We start from the raw sequence: 18,339 nt of genomic DNA on the forward strand, positions 1-18,339 counted from the left end.
CTGTTCGAAATAATACGTCAAATAAGTATTCATTATTCTTAAGAAACATAACTACGGCAGTTCAGTACTTAAATAGCAGTAACCTCTAGCTTACCCCCACAACAACAAATTGCACTTTTTCAATAATACACAAATTTCTGTAGGTCAATGCCCATAATCGTGGGGTCATTATATATCATCAGGCCAAAGGCATGTTCGCACTAAATTAGATTTCAGTTCATTAAACTCAACGTACTCAATGTTAAAGAATACAGCCACAATGCATATACATCAACAATCATTTTGAATCCTGTGTGGAACGTAACTTAAAGTCATAGACTTATTTTCGCCAGATTACTTTATAAGCTTTTCAAAAATGCACTTGGTATATGATTACCCTTCTTGCCCATACCTACAGCAACTTAATGTATAATTTGTTTTAATATGCAATGGATATTGGCAGAACATGTCAGATGGAAATATAGTTTTGAAAGTATAATTATGTAACATCCGAACAGGCGTGTTACATTAAATCAAGTCCCTGGATAAGGTTGATGTGTCTTGGCTGTATAATCAGAAAAAACAGAAATTCAAACGTAAGGCTTAAACTTAAAGGTATAATGTCTCTAGAAATACACAATTTGAATGAATTTTATGAAGCGTGAATTGTGTCCCAGTACAAACTAATGTTTAATTCATTCAGCCTAAAATAAATATATTTAGTTTTTGAAAATAAAATTTGTGTTTGATATCATTCATACTATAAATGCCCATATTTACAAATTTTGTGCCCTTATGGTTTTAAATTATATAATTGATTTTACAATATGAATACAACGAAGAAATAGGCAACAACGGCCTTGTTAAAAGCACAAAAGTTTTTCTGTTTTGAAATATAGTTATTATTGATATAAAGTTTGCGGTACACACGTATATTAGTTCTGAAAAGAACTGTTGAGTTTCTCAACGTTTCGATCAATATGCTTTGATCGTCCTCAGGAGAGACTTATTATTATATAACTATAGGCCTATTACCTTTTGCCACTCAGTTTGTATTTTAAACAAATAATCTTTTTTTTCTTAGTGATCTCTTTGAAGTTTAATAACCAAATAACTAGATTTTTCCAAAATAATAGAAATGTAGCCTGTATGTGCAGGTATTTTGTAGACATTTTTCAACATAATATTATAAACATAAGCTGACATGTTAGCTAATTACTGTGACTAATTAGCCTAAATGATCTCTGTTATTAAGTATGATAACAGAAGCACTAGGTAATATCCAAAAATAAGTATAGTAGACCGTAACATGTATGTGCAGGTGTTTTGTAGACAATTTTCAAGATTATATTATAAACATAAGTTGACATGTTAGCTAATTACTAGTGACTAATTAATAACTTAAATTTGACATAACGGTAAATGCATTGCAGTAAAGTATATTGTTAGTTTATAATAAGGCTTTGGTCAATCCATTGGATACCCATACCATTAAACATAATGTCACAACATGTAGACATTAAGTTCCATAATACAGAAATACAGATTATTCAAAATTTGCGTAGGTAGTATTCATTTACTGAATAAAACATACCTCTATCTATAAATGACATTTTTGATTCGCTATAAATATGCAAATTACCAATTTAGTTGATTTATTTATGTTGATATAAAAAATGTAATTCAATCGTTCAAAAGGATATCTTTTATTTATATTATTCAAAGGGTATGTTGGATTTAATACATAGATTTCCTTGTTTTCAGTGTACACAACTTGTGGGCCTCATGCAAAAAAATGCAGTATTATTAATTCATATCAATTTCTTTTCTAAACATTTTTCAAATTAATAATCTACATTATATTTTCCATTATTTTATTTAAAATAATGAACATTATTTTTTCTTATTCTTTATTGCCAAACACATCATAAACAACAACAAACAAATAACTACAAAATAAGTGACAGGAAACACACACTGTCGGTCTTTGTGATTAAATAAAGTTGAATTGAATATAATTATGATTATACTTGGTCAAATACAGTATACATGCATACATACTTTTATTCTTTATTATAAATATTGCAATTTAATCTTTATTTTTTGACAGTACACATTTTATATGTTGTTGTGAAAGTTTATTGTTAAAGTTCTAAGACATTAATTAGCCTAAAAACATGATGAAATAAAGTTCAAATGATTTTGCAAATATGTGCGGAAAGAACTTTCAAAGTCAAATGTGAGGGCATTTAAAGTACTATAAATTAGTAATGAGACTAAACACATAAAGAATAATTTCTGATTTGTCTTGTCCTTATTGTTAACAGAAGCTGAAGGCTATGGCGCTACTCGCGGCTCCTTTGGGAAGCATTTTCTGTTGGTAACGGCGCATTTTCTGTTGGTAACGGCGCATAAATTTAAACACCTTGAGCCTGCAAAGAGGCAGAATAAAATGACAATAACATAAATACCATGATAAGAATTCTCACCACTTTAACTGTACTGATTAATTTAAGTTGATTAATTGATTGATTGGATTATTGATCTTTTTACAATATTAATTTTTTTTTAAAGTCTTATAGACCAACAAGAGTTGAAAATAATGCATTGTTTTTTTTTCTTTAAAAAAAAAATCAATTCAGATAATTGCACAGGAAGCTATATAATGAAAAAAATAGGAAGGCAGCTGAAAGTTAAAAAGAAGAAACATTTATTACTTACAACATTTACTTTCATTTTGATATTATAACATATTGTATTGTAACATTATAATACTGTATATGACCAAGTTTAATCCCAGGGATATGAGAAAAAAAACAATATACAAGAATAATTGAATTAAGCTATTTTGATAAATACAAAGTATAATAATATACAATACACAAATTAAATATCTATAGAATATACACGTTTGGTTTTTTCTAAATAAAATATGTATTTTATTTATTTTTTGACCATGCACTGAACTAATAACTATATGTATCCTCTTCTTATTATAAAACTAACTCCAAATAATGAGAGGCAGGCCATGATTCAACGTTGGGATCATGGCTTGGCTCTCGTTATTTGGAGTCAGTTTTATACTATGTTATTTAAACAGAATCAGTGTATCTATTGGTTTTCTTTTTATTGGTATTTCATCTTTTTTAGACAATGACTAAGACTAAGTACCGTACAACGAGAAAGTGGAACAATTCAGTGCCAAACAGAACAAAGTTGGGTACTACCATATAAGGTGAGTATGTTCTTTTTTTCTCATATTGTTTAATATAAAAAAACAATGTATAGGCCTAATGTATATTCTATTTTTATTAATTTAATATTCTTTATTTCTTATTTTTTATGTTAAGCTAGTATTCACATTTCATTTATGTCGACTATCCCATTACCAAAACTCTCCAAAAACCAGAATTTTCTTGAGGTCCAAATTCCTAAGAAAAATCTTGTTTTGGGAGAATTTTCAGAGATTAGGAGAGTTGACAGTATTTTAGATTCCATATATAGTGTACAGCATTTACCAAGTTTCCCATGCTAAAGGTTGGATTTAAATATAAATAATATTGCCGGTAATTTGATTATTCAATTTTAAACCATATGAATTCGGGTTTGTATATTTAATTTGATGTATTATATTAAACATGGAACCTAGTATAGGTTTCACATAAAAAAATGACAATCCATTCAAATAATTATATTGATGATATTGACAATAAAAACAACTACTTAATAAACAATGACAACAATAGATTTAATGGAATCTAATAAGATGAAGACAGTTGAGTAGTGACATTATCCAAGGCCTTGTAAAGAGCTGCATCTATACTGTCCAATGTAATCAAAGTCGTGGAGGTTTTCACATTTATTAACGCTAATTACCCATCATAAATTAAAACCACTTGGGACAAATACAGCTGCATTCATTGGTCACAAAATCTTTATTGATTTTTCAAAGGTAAAATAAAGTGTAGAATTGTGAATTCGGTGACGTTAGTGATTCATTTCGGTCTTAATTGTATTTATTCATTCCCGTCGCAAGGAATTGATTCTTCCATGGTATCCATGTTATTTTTTATACCATTATTATCTTGTCAAAAACCCTTGTATCACTTACGATAGCGGACGACAAACCTCTCTGTACATTATCCAGGTAAGATAATATGATTGATGTAATCTTTAGGTTTTTAGAAACAATTTTACTCACATTAATGGAGTTGCAAGGTAATCTAAGCCGAGAGATGATTTATTGAGACGGCTAATTTTCATTTGATCTCAAATTTAACTATGTTTAGAAACGATGTGTTTGTAACATGTACACAACTGCATTAAAATGCGTACCTAAGCGCATATATCATACGTAGGATTCTGTTGCATATGTTTTCAGTCGTCTCTGCTTCTATGTTAATCACATGACCTAATCCTTAATCTTAACTAGAGTATTGGTAAAGCTTAGTTGTATACACGTATCTATTTAACTAGCTTCGCAATTGTAGGCATGTATTTTGATCTTACGGTTTAACAGATGTTGAAATTTCGAGTCGCGTTAGTCATTGAGAAATGCTTTGAACCAGAAAATTATGAACTTCTAAGTGAAAAATTTATATTGATTGAGATAGTAGTAGGGTTTGGTGTATTCCTAGTTGTTTTTGTTCACTATAATCAAATTTTATAACATCGGTTTTAATTATGATTGCAAAATACAGACCTATATTTTTTATGTATTTTTATTTTGGTTGAGTGACCGACTCGAAGTTTGAGTCATGGTTCTGGATCTGCAAAATCCACAACCCTCCAAATAGGGCAAAATTAGGCCCTATATCCAGTTTCCATGTTTGTGTTAAATTTGAAGATCTTTATAAAAATGGAAATATTTCTCTATAAAACTCTTACTCTCAAGAGGTTCAGTTGAAAAATAAAATTACATTTTGTAGTTTTGAAATCCGACATATTTTGCATTAAATAGATTGTAAGTATACATTTGTATGCTTACTACGCAAGCGGTAAGTGAAGATGAACAGGTGAGCATTTAGAAATTTAAATAAGACATGTGTTTGTATAATGGTGATCTACATATTAGCCAGGTGTTGCAACTTAGAATCATAGGATAATTATACATTTATGGTCTACTTTTGTTTGATTGTACTTTTGTATCTAAATGTTGTAATGGTAAAATATTAGTCTGTTTGGTAATTATTGCAACTCTGAATTCAAGTACAAATTATCAACTCAAATTTTTGAATATTATTGACATAATTTTAGTTTTGGCACCAAAAATATAGAATAAAAAATATTTGTTTAATTGTACAAATTGATTACCATTCTATTATCATTTATCCATAGAGTTTATTTGTTAATTACTAATTTCTTGATAACACAAATTATAGCTATTATAACTACTATAAACAAGACCACAATCTTTGGCTCAATAATGGTTTTAATTGAAGGGATATTTAGTTATCTATAAGAGGGACTGAGACTGAGAGAGTTTGTGTTTGTTCGTTTTTCCAAACATTTCTACTGCACATAAAATATATTTGAAATATATTTGAAATAAAAAGCAATGATTTTCAAAGTTTAGTATGGATGAAAAGATTTTTTTTTAATTTTAATTTATACAATTTTTTTCAATTGAAATTTATGTTAAAAATTCTTCAATAATTTCATGTTAAAAACTCATATTCCTTAAACTTTATGTTTAATAGAACAGCTTGAAATTCAAAATTATTGTGTAGTTTTATATTATAAAATAGAAATGTCATTTGTAGGCCACGAGAGGTCTTTAAACCTATAGAGGTCATCTAGAATGTATTATACAGGATTACTGTATGTTCGCAATGAATTTTTCTTTCTTGCATAATGAACTACTTTATGTACAGATTTATATTTACTTTGTAAAAAAGTTTCATCTATTAAAATATAAAAATAATTTGTTTTGAAATCAATCCTTGGGCTCAACAATAATTATTTTTACAATACATTACTAAAAGCAAAGACAGAAATTATTAATATATCTCTCCATTTAGAGCATATAACAAGACTTCAAACATAGGCCTACATGTTGCTATATAATAGTTATATACTATGTTGGAATTATGTTTTGTTTTTTTTAAATCCGGTTTTGAAAAAAATGTTCTAAATGTAACATAATACATTTTATGTTATGGCTGAAGATATTCTTATATTTAAGTTCAATAAAATCTACAGGAATGAGGAATACAATCTATATTAGTGCAATAAGTTCTTTATAATGATACTGATCGAATGTGTAAAACCCTTTATTTTTGTGCGGCCTTATATTTCGTCTACATTAAATGGTCACAAAATTTAAGAGTGCTTGAAAATAAATTTGTCTACAGGAGTAATTATCGTCGAGCCAATATACATGCATTTTCTTTTTATTCTAAGGGTATAACTCATAGTAAAAATAAAAAAGTGGAAAAGTGTCAGATTTGCAAAATCATGAACATTTAGGATTGCGAAAATAAAGGTTTTCAGCAAAGCCCAAAGTATGTCGTAAATTCTTCGTATTTTGTAAAATAATCCTATATCTATTCAATTCATTCTCTTGTGACCGTGTATAAATTTCTTTTGATGAACTCAAAGAAAGAAAATAAAAGTTGATGTTACAATCATAATATTGGTAGTTTCAAACATAGTGCTCATGGCAACATTGTTTAGTTTATTAAGGAACTGGAAAAAAGGCAAAAAATCTTTTGTATTCTTCTACATTCAAACATAATTTTGAATATAGTCTTCTAATTGTATAAAAATTTATTATTTATATGATTGATTGATATTTGTTTTTTTTTAACTGTTTAGGCTTTTACTTAATTCTTTCCTCCCCCATTTTCATTTTGAGATATTTTGATAATTTATTTTCTTGCTAAAAGCATTCAAGTGGGATGTGATATAAATGTCTTTTATTCTCGGAGTATAGAAGCTTTTGTGGTGATAAATACTCGCTACTAGTTATTGCCGTGCCCACTAACGGTTTTCTAATTTAACCAATTAAGTTCTAATTTATATATGTGCTTATTTTTTTCAATCACTTTCCCAAATTACATGGCAGAATCTGAGTCCGGAAACTGTGACGTGAGCTTGTGGAACTGACACCAACCTGGTTGCGAGCTAATTTACGCTAACTTTAACTGAAAATGTGACTTTTCACAAAGGGGCCTCGTGGGATTTTATAGCGAGAAGAGATTTAAAGGATTTTCACTTTTAATTCCTTTGGCTATTATTTTGAACACGATGTGATTCGCCAGTTCTATGTGTAAATAATTGCAATAAAAATGTCTGAATTCCACTACTTTATCAGAAATAAATGTTTTAAATGGGGCAAGTTGATATTTAAAAACTTTAAACTCTAAATTAATTAATTAATTTCTAGTATATCACAGGGTGGTTTATAATTTCTCTGTATGGTAGGCCTGATGAAGGCCTGAAAATAGTGCTTTCAGAAAGCTTACCACCATGGTGACTGTTTTACGGTACTTTATCGTTTGATTTGACTTAAAAATTATTATTATTGACTGTAGAAAGATAATTAGTGTAAATTAGCTGATAACCTATTCCTCTTACATCACAGTTCCTAGAATCGTGATGAAGGGAATAACCATAAAAAATAAATTAAGCCTAATTGTCTTAGATGTACCAAATTATTTTCACCTGATAAACTAAACAATTTAATTGTTATTTATCTATTCTGTATACGAGTTTTACCACAGCATACAATGGTAGGAGATTCCGCACATGGCCACCATGATATCACTCTTAACTCCACCCCTCTGGTTTCGGTAATCAATAAACTGTTTTTTGATATAGAGTTTTTGAATTCCAGAGCTAAAAACCGACCGTTTTTTTCCAACTTCAGATATTAGCATGTAAGCCAGTGTATTAATTCATTCATAGTTGACTTCCCAATGTAGTAATACTGCCCCCATTGTCAGTCATAGTGTTAAGTACCCTGGAAAACAGTCAGCTTACAATTATTCCAACTTAGCCAGTAGTAAAAACCAATTCAATATGTGACAAATGTGTAGGCCTATGTAGATATAAAGTTCAGAATTTGTGAGTTAAATACAAACAAAAATAATACAATAATCTACATACTCGTGTGTAAGACGATGTATAATTGCTATCCAATTTCGAATTCAGAATATTATCAAAAACTCTGATGTGTATTTGTAATCATGTCTGTGTCGAGCAAAAAGCGGTTTTAACATGAATTTTCCATGGTTTTTTCTTTTTGATATCATTTCATATTATATTATATATATGTAAATAATTTAGTTTTGTATAAAGAATTAGTATAAAGCACATTTTTATTTTATTCCATATAAAAATATTAGGATAAGAAGAAAACTGGTCAACAACACTTGATACCCATCACCATCTACAGTGTCTAACTCATGATAATTTTGGATATAAAAATATATAGTACAGATATATTATTGACGATTTTAAATGCCCCTGTCTACTATTTATTAAAAAAAACAATATAAATTGCTTTTTAAATTATCCTCTAGGAAAAGAATAATTAAAGGTCTAATGTTATTAATTATTATCATATGTCTATAATGATTTGAAATGTTTTTCACCAGCTTTAAAAACAATCCCTATCTATTTTCATCAGCAGTAAAACTGTACTTAAAAAGAAACATCCATTTTAAATGCAAATTAAAGATTTCAGCCAACGTGACTGTTGATACATTTATTTCAAAAAGGTTTTTAACTGCTTGATTCAAGTAGTAAGTTCTCCTGCAATCTAAGGAGTTTATGTTTGTCTGCATTTTTTAGAGAGCTTTAATCTCTTGGACATGACTTAGAACAGAAATTACACACATACACACACGCACATACATCAACACAATGGTACTGGATTAGGCAGAGGATAAAACTGAAATTTTCAAATAGACTACCGTGAAGGTATTCAGGAACAGATAATTGATAGAATTTAGATTTATACTTTATAATGGTGCTCTCTATGTTGCTACAATTTTCTGGTGTCCTCCTTTTTTATTTGTCAGTATTCTGGAACTTTCTTCTTTAGGTAAAACATTGTTGTACTTTCTACCATTTCAACACTATGGACTATACTTGCCTCATTTGAGTCTAAAACTATGTCTACGCTATCAAACTTTATGTGACGACAAAATCTGATGTGCCCATATATGGACATGATGATGTCATATCACTACCATATTTAAGCATATCACTACCATATTTAAGCATATCACTACCATATTAACCTATTAACATGATATGAGCTAACTTTTCACTTTATTCCAAAAGTGATGATGTACAGGCCTGTTACGTAGAAAATCGTAATTGTAAAAATACTACTTGTCCGGTAAAATAATATATCAGCAATTTTCTATTATTATCACTGCAATAACAATAATAAATCATTACCATTTAGTTTCATCGTGGTTTAGTATTTTTTTTTAGCTTTTTTAATATTTTCTATGGAATTTCATTACTGTGCAAAAGATTTGTCAGACAATGGTTTCTATTGTTTTCGTATATTGATAAATACCAATATTACTATAAATAGCTGTGCAAAAATCATATTTTGCCAAGTGCTTCCTATTGTAGCCCTTGTTGTCTTTGTAAACAGTGACATTTAATGTACTAGATTTGCTTCATACACACACAAATCAATATTGCTATATACACATAACCATCCTTGTGAAACAATACAGAATATACAGGGCTGCACTTCCTGACGTACAGCACAAAAGAAAATTAACATCTGTTTGCGACACGTTTTGGCCTGTTTAACGTACAAATCTTTCCTACAAATCAATAAGCATATTCCAACTCCTTTAGTACAATAGCCACTCTACGCTTAATGGACTCGATATCCAATATGCAAAATTAGCGACAAACAATACTAAGTATAGCTATGCACATGAATTTTAGTTATATCTGCCATTTACTCAACGTTTAACAATTATTTTAGAGTGCAGAATGCGTGATTATGTTTTTAATAGGATATGACCATAAAAAAATTCCCAGTTCCTTTAACATGAATACTTTTATAAAAAGTACAGATGCAGTGTGCATGTATATATACACTCTGTTATTTGTTAAATATAAATTTATGGTTATTGCAAACTATTTGTAAAAAAAACATTTTATGCATATTGCTTTGATAATAAATTTTATTGAAGGTTTACTATAAATTTTTTTAATTAAGTCAAAAACATAAATGAATAGTTTTATAAAACAATATTAAAATGCAATACAAAATTATAATTTAGCCATGTACTTTTCCATCTGAAAATAAGTTCATTAATTTAATGGCTTCCAGAAATATTACTTAATAGAAAGTATTTTGTAATTTATTTATTGTGTGTAACAAACGAAATAATTATATTGAAATGTACTTTGGTCCGCTGGACTATATTTGAGGATATAAATGACCTAACTGTAGACCCAGAGTCTAGGAAAAAAGCATATGTGTTTTGTTACCTCTATAATTTATTGGTTTTCTTTTTTTTTCTTTCATCTTTCCAAGAATCTCATTTATTTGTCCTTACAAGAAATTACATTGGAGTACTGCTCTTAAACATTCAACAATAATATAAAAAGACTAACAAGATAATTTGATATACAATGTTTGGCATGGGCATAAGTTGACAAAATTAAATCAAATTCAAACTTTATTTGACAAATTTTCCATAACAACAATTCAACCACATGTGCCACTTATTGACAAGCAATGGCATATAGTGTCATATCCATCCATATATACGTACATATTTGATCCAATTTTTTTTAAATAAAAGATCATGGAACTTGCATTATACTTTTATAATATATTATGCAGAAAAAAATGCATTATATTTGATATGTTTCTATTGCATGCATCTTGTTTAAAATCTTTCTTCACATAAATATATGTATTTTGCGTTGTTGGTCGTGATTTATTATACGTTGCCTATTGAAATGGCATATAAGTAGCCGTAAATTAGTCAGCGTTGCTTTTTTCCATTAGTCTTATTTTTACTCTACTTTTTACCGTTTCTCTTGATGTAGTGAAATATATAAGTAATGTATATTTCATTGAATGTTAAGCTTCCTGTCTTGTAAGAATTTTGTTCGACAGTTGTAAGTAATATTTCATAATTATTACATAATAGTTGATATTAAAAGGAGTCAATAGCACAGGAAGGCTGTGTGTAGATTTATGCATGTTTTTTTTTTCCAAAAAAAAAAATCTAAAATACACTTTAAGTTTGTTAATTATTAGATGTTGATCATTTCATGCTGCCAATTTAATGTAGCATTAATATATTGTATATTATTTAACATTTTATATATTTGGCCGACGTGTGCATCAAAATGTTAGCAAAAATGTTATTATACAATTTGTTCTATCTTTCATTTTATAATTTCCATATTTTACTATGATTTAGATTAAATTTCAGATCAATTCTAATTAATAAAGTATCAATTTTGGCAATAACTTTTACAATTTTTAAGACAGACTTCTATACACATAAATAGTGTATATTATTTAACACAGCATATTCTTTCTGACTGTTTTACTTTTTTTTTTTATTTGCTTATTTAGTTGTCTCCATTAAGAGCCAGTGATTGTCATTTTTTCAGTGATTTGCCTTTGGATTTAGTGATACTTTCATATACTGTGTTCTTGGTTGTCGTTTGCATCAAAATGTTTGGTAAATCTTAATTTAAGACTCCCTAAACTTCAAAGAGTATTGAACAGATATTTTCTATATTCTAATTTGTACACTAATTCTTCAAATTTACGTATAGACAGTTTTTCTTCCAAAACTTCAATTATTTTGAAAAACAACTTTTTTTTGGCATTTAAATTTAAAATTCATGTCCTGTATATTAATTCTTCAAAGTTAAATATAGACTCTGAAATTTTTCTTATAAAGCTAGTAATTTAGTTCTGTGCAATGCAGCACATCGTTTAATGTTTTTTTGGTTTATGAAGTCAATTTGTTATATGTTCTTTCTATACTATTTATGCTTACTAATATTTCATGACTTACTTATAGATTGAGTCGTAAGTTGCTGTAGAGCATGAAACAAATCCAGTTTATCTAAGGCAGTGAATTTAACGAGGAATGTAGCACAGTACATCAGATACCTGCATGTCTAAACTCATTTAATTCAAATTGCAATACATTCGCTTTACACAAATGCTTCAGGAGATTAATGTAGAGAAAAAATTGAACAACTATTCATAAAATCTTCTTTGAACTAATTACCAAGATCCAGGTCCACTTGTTTTCTGGGTCAATCGGAGGTCATTCTTCAGATTAGCAATCCAAACCTCTAGGTTCATTAGTTTTCTATCAGTTGTATCGATCACGTTAGGAAGCTTGTTTATCTCCCTTTCTAAATTCAAAAGATCTTTTATTTACTTAAGAATTACTGAGGCATGTGTGGCGAGTGGCACGCCACATGTTCACGCTCATCCTTGAAATTAGAACAATTGACTTCACACTTGCGTCACTGGGCAGTATAGATTATTGATACAATCACTGCGATATTGATACACTAGGCCACACTGGTAGAACTACAATTTCTCCAGAGATAAACTTGTAGCATGAAGTATAAGGCTTCTGTGACCGGGGAGATGTATCTCTCAGCTGTGACCAATCATGAGGGGTTTTATTCAAACAAAATGTACAAAACGAATAAGTTCCTAAGCAAATTTTTTTTTTCCAATCTCAAACCAGAAGATTTCATTGCTTTTTCTACACTATTACTAGATTAAAAAGTAGCGTAGCATGGTTTGTATTGAAGATGCACCATTATCATGTGTGCTGCTATTTTTAAACCATTTTTAGAATAATTTATTTTTGTTACTCTCAAATTATATACAGTAAACAAGGAGAAATCATTGGAAAAAAAGTTCTTTTCCAATTGCAAAAACCTCAACTTTCCCAACATCATTGCTCTTGTCTACCTGAAAATGCTGACTATAGCATTAAAGCATGACACACACTATATAGTACGTCCGCACATTACAGACCTGACTCACAGCATGGGTATCAGAAGCAATACTCTTAATAAACCTTTCACATAGCTACAATAGAAAGACCTTTGAACTTTACCGTCATGTCATTTTAGTAGAACCTGAAGGTACAATTTGAAGGGTAATGAATCCCGATGCGGTGAACAAGAAAGAAACATTTGACTTCATCGTAATGAATTGACGCACTCGGGTCAGTGTTAATTATCAGCTTTCGTTCTCTTTGTAAGCAACTGTGAAATAGAGATCACTTTTGTTAAACTCTCATAATGACAGTTCAAGTAATCGTTTTTCTTTACTAATTAAACCAGAATGAAGGGTTTCTGAAAGAAAAATAACGTAGGAATTTACTAATTACATTATCTTTGAAGAGTATTAACAGCTGATACGTTTATCAATTTCAAAGAACATACTGTGGGTGGGATGAAATGATGCCATTTTAAATAATGTATAGCAAAATATTTTATTATCACAAATCACTTTTTAATAAGACATAAATCTGAAAATCTTTATGTGATAAAAAAGTGATTTGCCGGCCCATATATGGACATGATGGTGTCATCTCACTACCATATTTTGGCATATCACTACCATATTTGGGCACATCACACTAGTTTGATAGTGTAGACAGAGCTTAAGTTTTTTTTATATTATCATAAATTTGAATGGTTTTGAACTATTTACCAAGCAGACCTAGTTTAACTAAATGTGATAAGATTAGAATTTGAAAGGATTAGTAGTTGATAGAACTTTCAATCTTTAAAGTATTACTGTAGCTTATTTTATCAGATTTAATATTTGGGAGAAAAAAATAGATTTGTGAAGATTTTTTGTAGTATAAGGAAATGACATTGCTGCATCTCATAGTGCTTCCATTTGATATTGTATGTGAGATGTAAAGCCTGTCTACACTATCAAACTAGTTTGATAAAAAAAAGTGTTATGTGCTCAAATAATTATGGTAGTGATATGCCCAAATATTGGTAGTGATATGACATCATATGGGCATATCACATTTTTTTGTCACATAAAGTTTGATAGTGTATACAATTAAGGCTTTACAAAATTAACATTGTTGATAATGTTAAGATCCATATTACACCAACAAACTAATATTGTATTATTTACCTTGAACTGAGGCAACTGAACAGAGATTTGACAATTTGGTGCAACTGAAAGAACTATAGTTAGTGTGTGAGAGCTTCTTTCTTTTTTTCTGGTCGTGGTCACCATATTCACTAGTTCTTTTTGTTGAGTTCTTCCAGGTTGGCATACTTACCTTTCATATCTTAATTAAATTACAGTAGATCAAAATCCAACAGTTTACTGGTCAGTGTGGCATTCAACACAACAGCGCCACAAAAAAAAACTTTATTTCAATTTGTTTTTCATATTTCAATTAACAGATGGACCAACGCAAGCAGACTGATGGTTGTAGACATTGCTAGTAGCAAAAACTCTTTGCTCTATTTATACATTAAGGTTTCATTAATTGTTTTGCATTTGTTTGAATTATAACTTAAAATCAATGTTAACTCGATAAGTGATTTCCAGCCGTGGTGGTAGGCCTACTTCTTTAGAATACACACATAGAATGTTCAATTCTGTGTTGTTTTTTTTTCTTCTGAAACATACATTGTAAACTATTATTAATAGCAACTTTCAGCACAGTGTGTGTAATTGCGTCAGAGAGGTCTGTTTAATGAGCCATTAGAGGATTGGTCAATACTAGGGATAGAAAAGACATTAACGTGGCAGACTTATTGTTTAAAATCATTGATTTACCTAATGTCTTTGAAGTTTGTTTTCTGATAATAACTGATATGATTTTTTTCATTTAAATAGTAATTTGATGAGGTATGGGAAATGGAAGCTCTATTATTAATTTCTACTTAATTATCAACAAAAAACAAATTGTCTTTTCTTTTTATCATGTTTCGGTGTTATTAGAGAAGTGTATGATTGATAATTTGATAACTACTTGGAAGTAGCTTTGGGTCAGAGAGTTAATTGGTCAGATGTTTGCCCTACTCTGATGTATTAAGTACAATTAAATTGTACTTAATAATAAGTACGGTGATTATTATCGACATCATCATGTTTTTAATGACATACAAGTAAGCCTAGTTTGAGGCAATAAGTTCAATATGCTAAATCATGTTTGCTTTATTATTGAAAAATTACCCTTTCTTTTGTAAACATTTATTTCTAAAAAATATTACTAAAAGAAAGAAACATGATTCATCATTCAACATTATGAAAGTCAAAACACTACATTCATTCATCTTTTCCAAAATAATTAATAAAACTAGAAAAAAAAGTAATACAAATAGAAGAAAGTAGAATTTAGTGTTGACGAATACCTGTTTCAAATTTTCGAAACTTACCAAGAAGAGCAAGGTCTCTATTGAAGAGAAGAACATTCCAAAGTGTTTGCTAAGTGTATCATTTTGAAAAAGAAATACTTTTTAGTGTAGAAAAGTTCCAGTAGGCTTTATCTGTTAATTTTTTAATTCAATTTTGTGTAGAATTAATTAAGTTACCATAAACATTTATTCATTGCTTGCTTGCTAGTATTTTTTTGTTTCTAGTTAGATTTTGTAGAACTATCAAATGTTTCATTGAAGGTAAAAAAGTAAATTTCTAGCCCTGCTTTACTTTCTTTGAAATGTAAATCTTGTTAATGCTGATGACTTCGCTGTTGGTCTGATGTTTGAAAAATTTAAAATAAAGAAATAATAAACTAAGTTATTATTAGATATTAGACACACTTCTATATTTTTCCTGTAATTGTTTGAAATAGAAATCACTTTGTTCCAATTCTTTCTAAGTTTTCTAATTGCTTTTAGTTGATTATCAATATCAAATGTAGTTAGCTGTTTTACAATTCTGTACATGTAGCTATGGCAAATATAAACACATTTCTTTATTGCAGACCTACAAAATTAATTTACATGTAAAATATATCATTATTACAATTTCCGTTGAATTCCAGATCCTTAATTTACTTTTTTGATCCAAGCATTTATTGTGATTAATTAGAAGAAATAGTTGGCAGGAAATCGTTAAATTTGTACTAATATGACAGGTGAAATTTCTTTTTTCTAATCACATTGGATAATACCACTTAGAATAAGCCGCTTGTGTTTACAGTATGTATATCGACACTCCATCCATTTATACAAATAACTAAAATGACTTTTGATTTGTATTGTAAAATAATTATCACTGATTTGAGAGTATATCAAGAAATTGGAAGGAAAAGGTATAAAATGAATTCAAATATACATTCATTAGTAAATAGTACAAGTCATTAAGTCAATGTAATGATATATAATTTTCTCATACAACAACATACAATATCAGAAGTTTGAACAAACCACCTTTTTCATACTAAACAACAGCAGCGAAAGTTCTCGTAATTAGGTCTATAATAGTTCATGACAATTTTGTTGCCAATCTTACCTAGCCAACAGGAAAATGTCATATATTAGGCCAAACCAAAAACAATCTTTTCTTCAGTATCCCCCTCCCTCTTCCATAATAATTGTCGCTTACACTCCCTCATTTTTGTCGATAAATTTCCGTGTAAAGTTTAGGCTTGGTTTCAATACACTTTATTTTAATTTATCAATGATACAACTTTATTGTGTAAGTCTACTATGGATGTGTGCAAGTTTCCAGAATTATTTAATGCTTATCAGTCAGTATATCTCAAGTAGCCCCTATTGTATGAAATGTCTTCATGCTTTGTCAAATTCAAGAACATTACAACCTTAACATTGGTAACTACTATTACAATATTTGATTTTTATTTGCCTTTTGTTTTATAGTTGTGTACAAAATCGTTTTTGAAATCATATGTTGAAAATATATTTTGATCTAGTGAATTTCACTATTTAATCATTCATACAGTATTGACAAGTAACTTAAGAATCTATTACCATTCCTGATATCCAATTACAGATTGAGGAAACAAAATTGAAAAATCTTGTTATCCATAGTAATTTGGATTACATAAGATGTAGTACTTCAAATCTTTAATCTTTTTAATCTCATCAGTCCGGCGATCTTCACATCTATAATCCTCTTACTCATAAAAATCTGAATTATGACATTATTTGTGAAAGAACACGACTTACTACTGCACCGCAGCTTAGAAATAAACAAGTTATTTAAGCTTTTCACGAGTTTGGTTTTCTGTCTCTGCACTATTCATAGCATTCAATGTCAAACTGTAGATTTCCAATTAAGCAATTGTGATTTCTGGTGGCTTATTTGTTCAATTGAATTATCCTGGGTAAAATAATTATTGTGTTCTCTAGGGGGTTATAGAGTCATTAATCTTGCTTCTGGGGTTAGCCTCTACTACAATCAGTAGACTCTTAATGAGCTCATTTGCATACTCAGTAATGACTTTAAACTATACGATATCAGCGAGATGTGATAAGTTTTAAATAGATGGTTAAGTCAAATATGCTTGTCCTAATGCTCATTCCTTTTGAAATTTAGATTCAATGTATACTTTAGACAAATAAATATATCAAGTCCTTTATTAATCACACTTATTTTTCACAAAATTACAATTAAATTTTATTCTAGTACTGTCATACCTAGAAAAATGAATTTCTAATATATTCCTACACTATAATTTCACAAAAGCAAAATTTAATTTGTGAAGAAAAAAATAGTTCTTCCATGAACCATAATGTGACATTTAAAATGTTATTTAAGTATAAATTGGGATAGTAGTATTGAAAAAAATAGAGAAATTAAAGTTAACGTAATTTATTTATATTTATAAAAACAATGTCTTTCCTAGTTATTTGTTTCTTTACTATATAAGGTTGTCCGATTAATGGCAGACTTCATACATGACCATTATTTCATTACATTTACAAATGGTTTATCTATAAGTTTCTCTCCACTTTAATAATTATAATACTCAATACAATGCAATATAAACAAAGTACACACAAAAATTATTAAAGTAGTAATTTAAGTTTCTGTAAATATTAGTAGCCGGGTTACATTTCCTTTAAAATTCCACTTTGATGATATATTTCATATAGGCCTATGGCACAGATTTGTGCTCCAGCAAAAGAATTTCTTAACTGACCAGCCAACGTCAGATTTGTATGAATTTGTCATCTGTGAAGTCAACCTAATATATATTATGCAGAGCTCATAGTTTTCCTAATCTTGCAAACTCATCAATGGACACAAATATTTATAAATTATGATGACGACATAATTGTCCAATATTGAATACCAACAAAATACATTATCAAAACTAGTCAATGTATTTAACTTTTTGACATATTATTAAGAGAAAGTATATA

General features: G+C 28.9%; 1 protein-coding gene across 2 annotated transcripts in view; it reads left to right on the forward strand.

Annotated features, from left to right (window-relative positions):
* Positions 1-4,012: 4,012 nt before the first annotated feature.
* The window catches only part of LOC144839936 (poly(rC)-binding protein 3-like), an 81,321-nt gene continuing 66,994 nt past the window's right edge, over positions 4,013-18,339 (forward strand). The window contains exon 1 of one of the 2 annotated variants that reach the window (XR_013611817.1): positions 4,013-4,126. The gene's annotated coding sequence lies outside the window, so the exon portion shown is untranslated. The remainder of the gene's footprint in view (positions 4,127-18,339) is intronic. The other variant, XM_078695525.1, reaches the window with a different exon arrangement.

The sequence above is a fragment of the Antedon bifida genome, chromosome 1, assembly GCF_963402885.1.
Source record: "Antedon bifida chromosome 1, ecAntBifi1.1, whole genome shotgun sequence".
NCBI classification, from domain to species: Eukaryota; Metazoa; Echinodermata; class Crinoidea; order Comatulida; family Antedonidae; genus Antedon; species Antedon bifida.